Source organism: Periplaneta americana, chromosome 7 (assembly GCF_040183065.1).
Source record: "Periplaneta americana isolate PAMFEO1 chromosome 7, P.americana_PAMFEO1_priV1, whole genome shotgun sequence".
In the NCBI taxonomy this organism is placed as follows: Eukaryota; Metazoa; Arthropoda; class Insecta; order Blattodea; family Blattidae; genus Periplaneta; species Periplaneta americana.
Window position 1 is genome coordinate 112,417,209 of NC_091123.1, and position 12,653 is coordinate 112,429,861.

Consider the following 12,653-nt stretch of genomic DNA (forward strand, 5'->3'; position numbering starts at 1 on the left):
TCTTAGCGTCAACTTCGTTTCTATGCCCAACAAAATTCCGCTTACCTGACCTAGAACTCAGGCATGTTAAATCCTCGTTTAAAACTAAGAAAGTCTTTGTTATTTGTTAGGTACATTTTTTCGAGAATATGCACACAATTCAGCTCAGCAAAAACACTGCAGCTTACTATATAGATTACTGTTCCTGGTATATATATATATATTTTTTACTTTGATTCCAGCTACGTAAGTCAGAGACTCTTGCGTAGTCACATGACATTATCCTACAGAAATATCCGCAATCTCAATCGAGAAATTGGCCAGTAAATTCATCTTCCAAAAGAAACCAGGGATTCTGTATGCGAAAAATAATGGAGCCTTCTCAATAAGTTCTACACTGCGATCAGTTTTGCTTTCCGTCGGAGTGTTTTGCCTATGGGCGAGTTCGTTAGCCGGTTAGCCAGTTAGCCGGGTCTCGATGATTGGCGGGAGGGCTAAACAATAAAATAAAATAAAATAACCAAAAAAAATACACAAACAAATTTAAGGAGTCATTACTTATCAAATTATCAAATGAGATGTTTAAACTGCCCGCTTTCATTCTCCAAACATTTTTGGCATCTTTTTAGGACATTATTCATCACTCGCTGTAGTTCATTTTGAGAAATCCGGATAATTTCTTAACGAATATTATCTTTGAGTTTTTGTATGGTGTGCGGGTTCGCCTTGTACATGCCATTTTTAAATTTACCACAGAGATAATAATAATCAACACAGGCTGTTAAATCGAGGGACAGAGGGGGCCACAAATTTCTACTAATAGCTCTCTCTTGTGGAAATACATTGTGAATTTCTCTCATGAAAATATTCGCAGTGTGAGCAGTGGCAGAGTCCTGTTGAAAAATGCATGATCACGCTTCCTGTCTGTTAATTTTCTGAAAAAAAAAAAAAAAAGGGGGAGGGGTTAGTATGGTATTCACATAAGTAAACAGAATCAACTGTATTCTAAAAAAAATGGTCCTATGATTATTTCACCACTGATGGCGCACCTACACCGATTTTGTCATCATAGATGGGCACTTCATGCACGAAGTCATGTTTATCAGTACTCCAGTACACACATAACCATGAAGGTGGAACCAGGGCTCGTCCGAAAAGAATATGAAATGTGGGTCTATTTGTTCATTGTACACATTTTCCAGGATCCATTCACAAAATGTGTCCTAAGTACGGGATCCCCTGGGTGAGGAGCATGTGCCACAGTTATTTTATACGGCTTGAAATGCAATAATAATGCCTTTTGCGCAAACCCATATGAAATTCCAACTTGTGCAAGACGACGAATGTATTTTCTAGGAGAATATTCTAAACGGTTACGGATGTCATGTAATCCTTCTTCAGTGAGAATCCTACGCTGTTTTTTTTTTTTTTTTTTTTTTTTTTTTTTTGTTAGGCTGGACACTTCCAGTTTCCTGAAATTTATTATAAAGATTATGGACTGTTTAACGATTTTAAGAGTCTACACCCTTTTTTTCTTGAAACCGTCTTCGAACTTTACGAGATGACTGCGTTAACATATATGAATCGTAAATAAAGACACACTGTGCCGTTGTTAACTCACGAGGCATAATATACTTTATGTATACTGTCGAATTAAGAAAAGAGCAACACAGCACACACGCGGGAACAGCTGCGCTACGACTGCAACAGTCAGCAAGGTCAACAAGTAAACAAACAGGTTTGCTACTGCCTCCAGTGCGCGGAAAACGAGTGGGGACTCGCTCATAGGAAAAGCCCGCGCTGCAGGGAAAGCATAACAATGCTATACATTTAGACATGTGATCCCGAACTTCTCTTCCCTTCCGAAGGAAATCGTGTTAAGAATTATTATCACCTTTCAAATCCATCGCCCTTAGCCGTGTTTGAACCCACGAATTTCGAATCTAATACATATATGATAAAAAATATGATACCGATCATCAATTAAAAAGGCAGTTAGATTCAGAACGCTTCTGCGCAAACACCACTAGTGTAGAAGCGACATCATTGTGATCTGTGTGTTAAAACATAGCGTGACTTTTGCCTTGCTTTCCGCATATTTAGAGGTTGCATTTGTATAACAGGAAACATGTTTTAAATCACAATTAATATAAAATCCAAAAAAGAAAACAAAAACAAATCAGCCACATTCCACGAGTATCGAACCAGTATGGGGTAACCTGTGGTTAGCACCATTATCGCTCCAGCCGTTATAGCTGGCTTGCGAGACGGGATTTCTCTACTCATTGTATCTCTCCAAATTCATCAGTATGCTGGGTTGACAGTAGTCCCATACAATGACTGAAATTTAATGAGAAAATTCCGTCCCACATTAAGAATCGAACCAGCTATCATTCTGTAACTACAGTCCGTAATGCTAGTCTGAGACTAGAATCACAATGAATATAGAGTTGTTATCGGTTTGGTTTACTGATGTACAGGTGAGCGGGTTCTCGGGGAGGACTGCGGTTGCGGCCGTCAGAATTAGTACCGTAACATCGCAATTAAAACATAACACATGCACCTTGTAACAGAACCTGAAAATGTCGATGTAATAAAAGAAGTAATAAACGTGTTGAGTTCTATACAGATGATACAGGAATGCCAGTCTACTGAGCTATTTTCTTTGATATTTTTGTGGCGAACTTTCTATGTCATCTAATCTAGCTTCTGTCAAACTGATTTGTTTTGTGGGGTGCTTTTTGTTTAACACCGACTCTGTGTTATCAAATTTATTCACTAACTTATGTAATGCCTGCCTCGTCGGCGGTCGAGTTTCCAGAAATTTCGCAAGAAACTCAGTACAAATCCGGCGAACCGATTCATACTCATAATAAGTATGTCTTGCGGACAATCACTCTTTCTTCTAGAGTCAAATAGCGGCCATTCTATGCGGTATCTCAAACGAAACTATGTACACTCACAACAATTGCACAACACGCAAGAATACGTCCAACGTAAAGGGGACTCGGGGAGCAGAGTGGGTGGTAGACGGTAGACTAGCACCGGCCGGTCTACATGCAGTAGTCGGTAAACCAAATCATAACAACTCTGTAAATAAAAACAGTATATGAATCCATTAAGACATTGGTGTGGCTACTTCAATGTCGAGTAATCGAGTAAAATCTATTATTTCAGGGAATCATATGACAGTACATGCGCAGAAGCATTTAAACTTGTCTTTATACGTAACGCTTACTATAGTGCACTGAAGACAATTTTTCAGCTGAAATTGTATGCCATGAGTTAAATACAGTATAATAGATTAGAGAAATTCAATTCCCAATATGATATAAACTGACGTATTAATACAAAACATTCTAAGCGTAAGGTTATTCTTTTTAGTACGAAAATAATATAATAAATTCTGTATGCTTCGGAGAGCTTATTCGATGAATACTGGTCTGTGATGGGCTCTGACTTTTGCGATATTACCTGTCAGACAAGGAAAAATGCGTATGCAGGGTCATAAACCGATAAAAAAATTAAATCACAAACATGAACAAAACAAAGCTGATAAATGGCTTCAGATGAGGGCGATGACAGCGATCTACTGCGTGATCAATGAGGATTCTGTGAACAATTCAGCCATTTTATTCCTAGTTTGATTGACGTTCCAGTTTCATTAGTTAGTCCAAATGAGTAGGAAAAATCGGTTGATACGAAGGCTGAACTGTTACCATGAAATGGTTTTACAACTCAGAGTGTAAAAGTTTCATAAAAACTGACACAGCGGTGCCACATAAGCGAATGTCAATTTTGTTCCCTGCTATACCTCAAAATAGGAAAATTTTATTAGTTTTTGTATTCATTGTATCAAACACTGTTTAAAACACGTTAAATCAGCGATAAGCCCTAACGGAGTGTTTCATTGGGATATCCCACTTTTAATTGGCTATACCTCTGCGTTCATGGTGACTTAAATTGTAAACACATTGAAATTATGCACGAAATCAGGAGTTTCAGTGTATGCCGGACGAAATGAGAAGTTTCAGTGGATACCGACAAATAGCAGATTGACTTCCATACATCCAGAGTTCACTCTGCATACATCCAGGGTACATCGCTATAGCCTAATGTCCAGTGTTGTCACATAACCATTTGCAAATTCTCAAAACACGAGGATTTTGGTACGTCGAAAATTCTCATATTTACCATGAGACCACTTCATAAAAAAAGTTGAAGTGTAGGGTACAGTATCCATCACAGGATCGTTGGACCAATTTTCTGTCAAGAAACTTTAAATACTGATATGTATAAAAGCATTTTCACTGACTTCCTGGGGCAACTAGACGACATCAAAGTTATGCACGGATATTTTGAAAGGATGTCATCACATGTCATAGCTCTAATGAATACATTGCACACATCAACTTCTTCGAGGCCATGTTACATCTAAAGATTACTATTTTCTGTGTGACTATCTCAAGGAAAGAGTTTACGTCAACAGCAACACACCATGAACCATCCAGGATCTCCGAATAAACATCAGAGCCGAAATAAACAATATCAATGTAGACATGTTGTAACAAAACACCTCAATCATAAACTCTAAACATTTGTGAATCGTTGTTTACGCAACATATTGGGAGTATGGTGGCCAAACGTCATTTCCAATACGTTACTTTGGAAGAAGGTGCAACAAAACCCTATTGATCTGGAGATAAAAAGAAGAAAATGGTGCTGGATTGGACACACTCTGAGACGCCCAGAAGGAAACATTGCTAAAGAAGCACTCGAATAGAATCCTCAGGGGAGTAAGAGAAGAGGAAGACCCAGGATAACGTGGCGGTGGTCTGTTCAAGAAGAAGCCCAAAATCTAGGGAAGATCTGGAGAGAAGTGAAGGCCTTGGTCGCAAATAGGTCAAAAGGCGCTCTTCTGTTGCGGCCCTATGCTCCCCATAGGGAGACGCAGGACATTGTATGTAGGCTATGTATGATGTAGACATGTTGGGGCGTGTATCTCACCATCATGGTGAAACGGACAAGAATGTGTCGCCAGGAGGAGACTGTAACTGTGGTATTTTTCCAGAGATAACCTCTCATATAAACTTGGTTACGTTGATTTTTTTTTTTTTTTGTATTTAGTCCAACAATAGACGTATTTAAAAAGTGGGATACACCACTGAAACACTGCGTAGTTTAAGAATATAGTTAAATATTTCTTAATTGTTGGTGTTCTTCAGCCTGTTTGTTGAACATCCTTCCAGCTTCTTGGTCTCCCAGGGGTCCTTCTTCCTTTCGGTTTTTTATTCCGTATTATTCTTGGTAATCTTTCAGGATTCATTCCTCTTCTCTCTACCTAACATACCGTATTTCCTCTCTTCTTGCGTGATCTAATAAAGTTTTCCACGCTATTTTCCACAGAGTTCTCTTTTCAGTAGGCCAGTAATTCCTGTCTGCTGAATTGTTCTATATTTGTTAATTAATTTTTTACTCTAGATACAATAACTGTTCTGCCTATCAATTTTGTAAAGTCCTATATCCCTTCAACAACAAGCTACAGTATATTTCATCAATTTGTAGAGGAAGTTGCGAGATGTCCATTCCATTAATTCGTTGAATAAATCTTTCCTATATTCTGTGCTTCTATCATTAAGACTAAGTGCACTATACAGTGTGTTAATTAAGTGTGGAATATTGCTAATAACTCCTTATATATTCATTTAAAAAAAAAATGCCAAAAACAAAAGTTGTTAGAGATATCTAACTAAAACTTATGGCTGTGGTCTTACAAAAGTATTGATTCATGAATAGGGTGTGCAGCCTCAGGCTGCAGTGTAAGCTTTCGGGTTCCTCCTCCGTACAAGAGAGGAAAAAAAAGTACATTTTAAGGTTATAATTTCTGCGGTCTTCATTAAGACTGTATGCGCGATTATTGGAAAATAAATTGTTGAAAAGTTTAAAATAAATCTGATAAATATTGGCCAAGATATGGGTAACCTGAAGAAGGAGTAGAGAGAATATTAATTTCTGTTAATATAGACAGGAGTGAAAGTTCAACTGAAGATGAATTCACCACCATTACGTCAGATTCGAAGTTCAGTACACACTGCTCAGTCCTCTGAATATTAGATGAGAAAACTTGGCTTCACCTTAGGGAGAAAACAGGAAGTTAACTTGTTCACTAATCCAAGTTTAAATTTAAAATTAATGTGTAAGAGTTACGTTGGAAGAAAAGTGAAGGAACAAGATACATTTTTGGTCTTCAGTTTCTATATCCTGTGGAATGTCTACAACACCTATTTCTCGATTAAAAGCAGTAAATAAATCTACACTAGCGCTACCAATCCGGAGTTTCTAGAGTGTATCGGGTAATGCCTTTGGTTTGCCAACTGCACAGTAAGATCATCTCCACGGCGGTGGAGTGTTCCTTCAACATGGCCCAATATATGTGATTGTGTCCCATCCCTTTGCTTCAGTGAATGCAGCCCTCCACGAGCACTTGGCAGCCAATAAACTCAACCATATTGGGAATCAGGCAAACGTTTGCGTCTGGTTAATTGAGTTGTACTGGGACAACTAAGTCAAATTCCCACACAGTAATTTATACAACACTGCCTACATATTAGTGGTTTCAAAATTGAATTTCTCTCTTGTTTGTTTATCACTCAGTTTGATTGATGCTCTGATTCCATCTAAACAAGAAAGACAATAAGAAGCAAGATATCCTGAAGTCATTTCAATTTTATTTTCTCCAAAGCTTCACGGACAGTAAAATTAACTACGTGTTGTGATATATATGATATTTTTATCAGACACTACCTGCTGAGGCTCAAATGGTTGCTGGTCTAAGAACCTAGTGAATTCGCATTTAGTTTCAGGCAAGAAAGTCGAGATATAATGTATGCCCTTGAATAGTAATTGGCTATGTCGGTGAGTGATGAGGACATTTCAAGTGGAAAAGGTTAATTTTCACCTTATTTAGTCATTCAGATTTTACCATCAAAAAATATAATTATTTTTTGTGTTAATTCATTTAGATAAGTTTGCAGATCTAATCACAAAAGAAGAACACTAGGCCCTATACATTAATTCGAGAAACAATGATTTTTACAAATATTCGAGAAATTCAGTTTAAAAAGCGACAAGGCAGTTGAGGAAATCTCTATGATTGCGTGTAACGTCTATACAGGGATTGGAGTGATGGAATTGGGATAAATACATACAATTTGCTGTATTTAAATGTGTGTAATGAACGGATATGTTATATGCATGAAATACGCAATAAACAACAGTCAATTATTCAATCATAATACATTAAAACAGAATGTACTGTTAAGAGGAAAACTAAACAGGCCTAACCGTTTTGAGTCACAGACAATTAAAAATTAATTGGTATACTGTATATAAACACATGGCAGTATCCAGTAAATATTACTTATTATTGTTATCTATGTACCTGCATGTAATGCCAACCTTGTATTAATTTTCTGTAATTAATTGTGCACGTATCTGTTTCGCGTCCATGTCAAAGCACAATTGAATAACATCATTTTTTTAAATATATTTAAACTCACCCGTAAAGGACTATAATAAACTCTTCCAAATAAGTTATGTATATAGGATGTAAACGATATAAATTGCCGAAATTATATAGACAGTACATATCGGTCTATTGAACAAAATGCCTAATGAAATTTAATTATTTTTATATTGGTATTTTTAATTTGTAAAATACCATGCTCTTAAGATTCATAGTAGTCCAATATTTGTTTACATTTCGACTGCACGCGAACTACATTGCCAATGACGTTGTGCCCACCACATATCAATAAACAACAGATACACAACAAAGTATAAATATAAACAAACGACTGCTTCAGCGTACGTATCGGACTAAGCCAATAATGACAGTCTATTCTCAATTTCAAAAAAATTACACTCACAAAACTTTTTTTTCTGGGAAAACATTGATAGCTATAGAAAAATAATATTTGACTTTTTCCTACAGTCATCTATGCTCTAACATAAGTATTTTATGGCAGTTTATATCGCTTACATTCTGTATATGCGGACTCTCCTTGTGTATAGGACAGCAAATCTAGTGCAATAAGCACGAATTGCGGATAGTAACAAAACAGAAAATTTAACTTTAAAAATTTAATTTATTACAGTCACTGAGTCAATCGTGTGGTATATTATTTAGGAAGTTATATCATCTATTTAACCCAGAGTTCACAATTTCACTTGCTGTCGCATCACAGCACCGTGTCTACGTGGAGTAGCGACAACTAGACTTCTATTACATTTTAATCTATCACATAACACAGAATCAACGTGAATTGTGTATATTCTTCCCTGTGTTATGAGGACACAAATATAATTAAGAGAATTTGAAAGGGTCTTACTTAACACCGTATGAATTACAAATTTTTAGTTTCGATAAAAAGTTACACGAGATTTGAGAAAATCCCTATGATTTCGTGCAACAGAAATGTGTCTATGCAGGAGTTGTGGTAATGAAATTATGATATATACAGTATATACTGCAAGGTTTGAGTGTGTCTAATGAACTGAACTATAGAAAACAGTAAGTTATACAATAATAATACATTAAAACAGAGAACAGGTAAAGAAGTATTTCTAAATCACAGACAATTAAAAATTCCCCAATATAATGTATACAAGCACATAGGAATATCCCGCAAATATTATTATTGTTATTCATTCATCTGTATGTGAGTAATGCCAAATTTGTATTAACTTTCTATAGTTACGCATGTATTGTGCACGCGTCTGTTTGGTGTCCTTGTCAAAGCACACCTCAATAGCCTATGTTAATTTGTAATATACAACGGGTCCCAGAAATACCGCCCTTTTCTTCAAGTTATACTGTAGTATATTCACTTGACTTAGTGTCATGTTGGATGTATTTTTAATGAGAATCAGGAGTGATGAAAGTTACATTCAATTAAGATTTATTTTCTTTTATTATTTAAAATTCGTTTACCCATCACTGACGGAGTGATTTTGGATGTCTAATTCGATTCGAATAATGTGGGTGGCGTTTCTGGGACACTTTGCAATATACAATCTCGAACGTATTATAAACAACTGTATGTTGTTATGTATGCGGACTCCCCTTGTATATAGGAATGAACTTGATCAAATGGTTAAGTTTATTGCATATGACGTAAGAGTTTCAACGGCAACCAAAGTCGAATGACAGTGACAGGAAATCGTTCCACTGAATCCATTATTTATTATTAGCGTAGGTCAAATAAGTACTTTGTATATCAAAAGGCATTTATTTGTAATTAACACTGTCTCACTATGTGTGGTGTCATACTCAAAAACCCAGACGTTAACCTCCAAATTTAGATATCCCCTTGGTTAATAACGCCACAACATTCACCTGAGGTGTTTCAAAAGTTGGTGTGGGAAAGATGTTAACGTGCAATTGCGTCTAGTCGCTAATTCACTTCCGGTAAGTGAGGAAAGCGAAGCATATGTACCTCGAGAAATCACTTCCCATCACCCAATTTGTTCATCACAAACTGTATTTGGACTCTCCTGGATTTACATACAAATCTCAAGCGTTGACAGTAGACGTTTCGGTTAACAATGTATATTAGCTTATTTCAATTGTGATAATAAACATGAAGTTTACAGACTTACCTTTCTCTCTGAAACTTGAGGCTATGAACGACTTCCGGCTTCTTCTGGCGGAAGTTCCACAGATGGAGGCTGTCATCAGATGTGGCTGTAATGAGTGCGCCTTCGTTCAGGAGAAACTGAATCTGCAGCACTGCACCTTCGCCCTCGTGGCGACAATGGGAATCCACTCCTGGGCGGCCGAGACTGAAGCTAGTGTTAAGGAATTTATCAAAGATTTCACATTTGCAAACAGACATTACACATGATAGTTAACCATAACCTTCTAACTGAAATATGATGCTTCTCAGTATTGAACCAGGGTTTCATAAGCAGACAGATTAAAAAACAATATTACCCCAAGTCTATTTTTATTAATTTATTCTGAAATTTGTTCACATACGCTGGTTGCTCGCTTGTTATTATATCCAGATATGATGGACGAACTTCCTGAATGCCACTATTCTGACATTGTGAAGAATTCCGTTTGTGAACTAGGAGAGGTTGTACGTTTCATCCAGTTATTCTCCCTAACGATTCTAATGAGCAGGATACTCTTCTTACTTTTTCCTATTTTATTCACCTGAAGACGAAGGTAGAAACAACATTCGAAATGACACGCAATCACATTCATCACTAGCACTGGAAGGAGTCCAAATTGCACCTCCTTTGAATAATCCACCGTTGTTTTTTCCCTCATTTAGAACGAAGACTAACTTCCAAAAAATGCTATAAAATTTATTTCTACTACTTTCTGCACAATGAATATGTCAAGCATACTTAGATACTTCTGGTGGAGTGTATGGTCTTAACTCTGCCAGTATAAATAAATAAATAAATAAATAAATAAATAAATAAATAAATAAATAAATAAATAAATAAATAAATAAATAAATAAATAAATAAATAAATAAATAAATAAATAAATAAATAAATAAATAAATAAATAATAATAATTATTAATATTATTATTAGTGTTATTATAAAATGAATGCATTAACGAGTCTTTTCGTCTTTCTAATGCACTAACCGTTAACACCATTTTGTTCTTCAAAATACTTACAAAAAAACAAAAAAAAACAAAAAAAAAAACAAAAAAAAAAACAAAAAAAAAAAAAGGAAGAAGAATAAGTAATATTTTAATCTACATTATTTTAAAGACGTTTGATTATATTATAAGAATAACGGCAGTTTTCTTAAAATATTATATTAAGTAACATATAGCTGAGTAAGAAACACTGCTTGTAGCTTTCATACTTTTAATTTTATGAAGGAACTGTATGTACGGAAGTTGTAGACGGTGAAACAAGAATATTTTGAACGTGTTTTTCATTTGTAAAAAAATATGCCAATGAGTTTTTAATAACACTACGTACTTTTTTCATTTTAAGATTCTCCAGGTCTCAAAACGTATGAAATATCAAATTGTATTACCACTTATAAACCACTATTTTGTAAAAATTCCCTTAACTGTATAATTCCAATATAACAATGCAGAAAAATGCTTCAGTATACTAATTTATCACTACAGCGAATAAGAGGGTCATGAATAAAATAAACAAAGCTAATAAAAGCAATGGGATAACAATGGTTATTTCATATGATACTAGTCATTTATGATATGAGTATCGTAATGTTTCATATTACAAAACGAGATTAGAAAGTAGTCCAATTGATTATCATAGCATGAAGTTACGATAAGAATATCGTACGTTTTATCCACTTTGATAAAAAGTTAATTCTGTAATAAAAGTAATTATTTTATTTTTATTAGTTTTGAACATGTCTATCGTAGAGAGGCAATTATATTATCATTAGTTTCTTCCTGCGAAAGACGATTCGTTTATGTTTCTTTTAATAGTTTAGAATAATAATAAGTTTTTGTTTATAACAGAAGAACAGCAGTACTAGGAGAAATAAACAAACATTGTTAAAACGAGTTCAAACGAGGATTCAGATATTGAAAATTCTGCAATTGAATGTTTAGTAATATCGAAACCCCGCGTAAGACATGAAGTAGAACATAAAAAATTTGAAGATTGGTGTTCCAAGACAAATATAGAATCTGTGTTAGAGAAGGTAAAGCTGGTATACTTTAGTGAGTATCATTACGTAACTAGTTGCGTAATAGAAGTAGCATTACCTAACTAGTTACGTAATGAGTGTGTTTAAAACATTTTTATTAGTGATGCGAAGTCATTATACAATCAAAGTGGATAAAAAATTATACATAGGCCTACCATACAATGAGTACTGTTTCTATCTGGAAGTTTCTATCACCATAGCCGACCATCATCAGTATTTCAACTTGTTATCTTGCCGTAAGATTCTTCACGATCACATAATTAATTAATGGCCCCTTATTCTCCATAGTGATAAATTTATTGATATCCTGAAGCATTTTCCTTTATCATGTATGCAAACATTGTTAATCATAATTTTGAAACAATTTTGATAAAATCTTAGTTTATAAATGTTCAAAAGTATAATTTTATATGTTCTGAGACTTGAATAATCAAAAGATGAATCAATAAGTATACATAGTGTCACTAAAAGCAATACACTCTTTAGCACAATCTTTATAAATTAATATATTTTTAAAAATGTCCAAACATTCCTTTTTCACCTCTTATAATTTTTGGATATAGGGTTTTTTCATAAAGTTAAAAATAAGAAAGATACTTTGTACAGTATAATATACTTACTGTATGATTAAAAGTATGTTCTAGGTAGAGATTTACGGAAACGCAATATTTCCTTCATTAGATTTAATTAATATAGTACTGAGTCAATGAACGGTGTTTCACTGTTCAAAAATAAGTGGAAGTTATAGTTCACATCTTGCAATTCGATTATTCTTTTTTATTGTCAACAGTTATACTGATTGTCGGTTATGTTTTATACCAGTACCTGAATCGTGTCAGACTATCTGGAATGAATTACAACAGAATTAAAATAAAACCAAATGATGTTCGCTACCACACCCCTTGTATTGTGATATAATCATTTCCACATCAGAGCCTGCAGCTGTTGCTCCT

At 34.9% G+C, this 12,653-nt stretch overlaps 1 protein-coding gene across 1 annotated transcript in view; it reads right to left on the bottom strand.

Moving 5' to 3' along the window:
- Tomosyn (syntaxin-binding protein tomosyn) overlaps positions 1-9,816 on the bottom strand; it is a 461,514-nt gene extending 451,698 nt beyond the window's left edge. Inside the window, exon 1 of the mRNA XM_069831184.1 lies at positions 9,640-9,816. The gene's annotated coding sequence lies outside the window, so the exon portion shown is untranslated. The remainder of the gene's footprint in view (positions 1-9,639) is intronic.
- Positions 9,817-12,653: the final 2,837 nt, after the last annotated feature.